Source organism: Puma concolor, chromosome B4, assembly GCF_028749965.1.
Source record: "Puma concolor isolate L17-30 chromosome B4, mPumCon1.1.hap2, whole genome shotgun sequence".
Lineage (NCBI taxonomy): Eukaryota > Metazoa > Chordata > Mammalia > Carnivora > Felidae > Puma > Puma concolor.
In genome coordinates this window covers 77,514,569-77,517,839 of record NC_141673.1, presented here as the reverse complement: position 1 = coordinate 77,517,839, position 3,271 = coordinate 77,514,569, and the positions used below count along the sequence as shown (strand labels likewise).

Sequence of the window (3,271 nt, the reverse complement as noted above, 5' to 3'; positions counted from 1 at the left end):
AATAATTAGAATACAATATGATGATTAACAATGGATGATATATAAAGTATCAGGTAGAACTGGGAAAGGATTGGGAAGGCTTCAGAGAGGAGATGATACTAGAATTGTCTTAAAGACAAGTAGGAGTCTATCATGTGGACAAATTGGAAATACCATATGAGAAAGACAAATTAGCAGGAGCAGAGGTGTAGTTATAGGAGAACTTGGGGGATGTTACAGGAATGTGAGTGGTTTAAATGTGACTAGACTATAAGAGTATCTATATATTTTAATCATTTTATTTTAATCATGATAAGTGTACTCCCTAATCCCTATACTATTCCCTCATCCCTGCCCCCCCGCCCCCCCAATATAGGAACCATCAGTTTTGTTCTCTATAGTTAAGTGTGTGTTCTTGGCTTCTCTCTTTTCTTTGCTTATTTGTTTTGTTTCTTCAATTCCACATATGAGTGAGATCCTATGATATTTGTCTTTCTCTGACGGACTTATTTTGCTTAGCATTATACTCTCTAGCTCCATCCATGTTGTTGCAAATGGAAAAACTTCATTCTTTTTTAGACTGTAAGAATATTTTGAAGAAGAAATAGATAATAAGACTGAGATGAAAGGGAAAGCTCATATTGTGCCTAAATCTCATTTATCTTCTCATAATAACATATCGTTCCCTAACTATATGTCAGGTGTATATATAAAAGACACAGAATGTCTTCTTCATGTTATGGTGATAGTTTTACCCTAAATTATTTTTTTAAATTGTGCCTTGAAGAAGAATCAGCTTATATATAGGAACACGTAATTTCAATTTGGTCTTTCAAAGTTTTGAGTGATTTGAGAAAAAAACCCATAAACCATTTATGATTCATAATTCATAATTCATTCATGAGTGTTATGCTATGTGTATAAGAAAAATAGGAAAATTATCTAGAACTTTTGAGATTTATATTTATTTTATGAAAGAAGAATAAAATTCTATGTCCTGAGAACATTCTGATTAGCTAGAGAGATTTTACTACAACTTTAAACAGCCACAATAATTAAATATTTTGCTTAGTTCCCATTTGTTATTTTGGATTTCTTTCCAATCATCTCTGGCCTTGCTTTCTACATTATTAAAATCACTTGCATCTGTTATGATCTTGAGCCATGATTCTTTTTATAGCTGACATTTTAAATTTATTTGTAATGTCATTTGCTGTTTTACTCGCATTTTGCTTTTCTTATTATCAAATGGCCTATTTCTTATTTGCAAGTCTATAGCCTCCTTTCTACTAAGATCTAGTTTGCATTTTTTATGGGCCTAAAAGAAACAGAGAAACTACTGAAAATAAAAGAAAATATTCAAAGGCGACTTGAGTTCAGCTGCTCAGTACTTTTTGAGTTACTATCTTTTCAACCCCAGGAAACTTTCTAGGTTAAAAGTTGGCTTTGTGAACAAGTGAGGATGGTTTTGCTGATCTTTCATTCTCAAAAGAAACTTCTCCATAGTACAGCCACCTATTAGAATGAGGTTTTGAATACTGTAGATGATGAAGTATTTTATCTTTTTTGGAACTTCTTTCTGCCTCTGAAATATTTTAAGGATGGCAGTAGGCATTTAGTAAATGTTGGGTAATGGCCACATGCAAATATTTTCCCATTATTTACCTACTAAATTTCTCTGTGGTATTTCAAACTCCCCACAAATTGAAGAAGCCTACCCTAAATTGGATCTTTCTTCTACCTAAAGCATAACCAGACCCTTTCAAGTTGCTTCTAATTCACTATAGGACATTTGCAGGGATATTGTCAGGTGAATTTTCTTCTTCCATTCATATTTTTACCACTTTCTGTATGGTGGTGGATTAAAGGTAATACCAAGAAAAACAAGACATGATTCCACCCTCCAGGAACTTGAAATTGACTAGAACCTTTAAAAAAAGATGGAACTCAATAATATAAATTATGTCTCAAAATTTAGGTTGGGAATTAAGTCAGGGAAAGATCAGTTTTTTTAAAAAAAGTATTTTTAGGTATATATTGTCTGAGTGACGTCTTTCTATGCAAAGGAAATGAAAAAATAATGAAATTGAGAAAGCATAGGGATTCTTTAGAGGGACAGAGAATTTGGCTAGAACATTTAATTAACTGAGAATATTGTAGATGATAAAGCTGGAAGGATAGTTTGGGGTCATATTATGGGGGATTTAGGAAGCCAGGTTTAGAGGTTTAATATGCTAGGATAAACAAAGGAATTGGAACAGAATAGCACGGACAAACAGATGTATTAAGAATTTAGCAGTGCTCACTTTGGCAGCACATATACTAAAACTGGAACAATACAGAGAAGATTAGCAAAGCCCCTGTGCAAGGATGATACCCAAATTTGTGAAGCATTACGTACTTTTCAGCATAAGAAACATAGTCAATGATTGTAATAGTGTTGTATGGTGTCAGATGATAGCTACATTTGTGGTGATCATAGCATGATGAATAGAGTTGAATCACTATGTTGTACACCTGAAATTAATGTAGCACTGTGTGCCAACTACACTCAAAAAGATTTAAAAAAGAGAAAATTTTGCAGCAGTGTGTCAGCAAGCTGAGGTCAGAGAGACTCTTGAATTGGAGGGCCAGCCAGAAGGTGTTCACGTAGGTAGGAACTGATGAGGCTCTGAGTCAGAATAATGGAAATGTGTTCTGAAGACAGTGGTTAGTGGGGCTATCTACAGGATTGGCCATGTTTTGTCTGGGTGACACAGTGAAAGAAGAGCCAAGAATGAATTAAAGATTTTTTTAACGTATGTATGACAAGAGAACAGTGAGTTTGTTAAATAGGAGTGAGGAGGAGGAGGAGATTTTGAAAAGATAGGATGATAATTTTAGTTTGTATATATCAAAGTAGAGAATTCCAGCAGGTTTTGGACATGGATTTAGAAACTATATATATAAATAGTTGAAAGCATAGGAAATTACAAGATCTTTCAGGGATAGAAAGTAAATAAGAAAAAAAAAGCTTCAAGAAGAAAAAAATAGGTATGCATTCTTGGAATTGAAATACATTGTGGTAAGAACTACCATAAAGCAAAAGAAGGTGCCATAGACATCTATCAGGGTCTTTTAGATCAGGAAAAGCTTCCCAAGGAAGGGAAGTTTAAGTTGGTATCTGAAACATGATTAGGGGTTGTCAGAATGAGATCTGGTGAAAGAATGCTTTATAGATTCAGGCCAAAGAGGCTCCCTGACTTATAATTATGTTTTAGAAGGTCTTATAAACCCTGATTTTGCTTAATTA

At 33.8% G+C, this 3,271-nt stretch overlaps 1 non-coding gene across 1 annotated transcript; it reads left to right on the top strand.

Moving 5' to 3' along the window:
• The first annotated feature begins 2,277 nt into the window (after positions 1 to 2,277).
• Positions 2,278 to 2,384, top strand: LOC112868078 (U6 spliceosomal RNA). Its single transcript, XR_003224256.1, has one exon. It is a non-coding gene; the product is annotated as a U6 spliceosomal RNA (small nuclear RNA).
• The last annotated feature ends 887 nt before the right edge of the window (positions 2,385 to 3,271 follow it).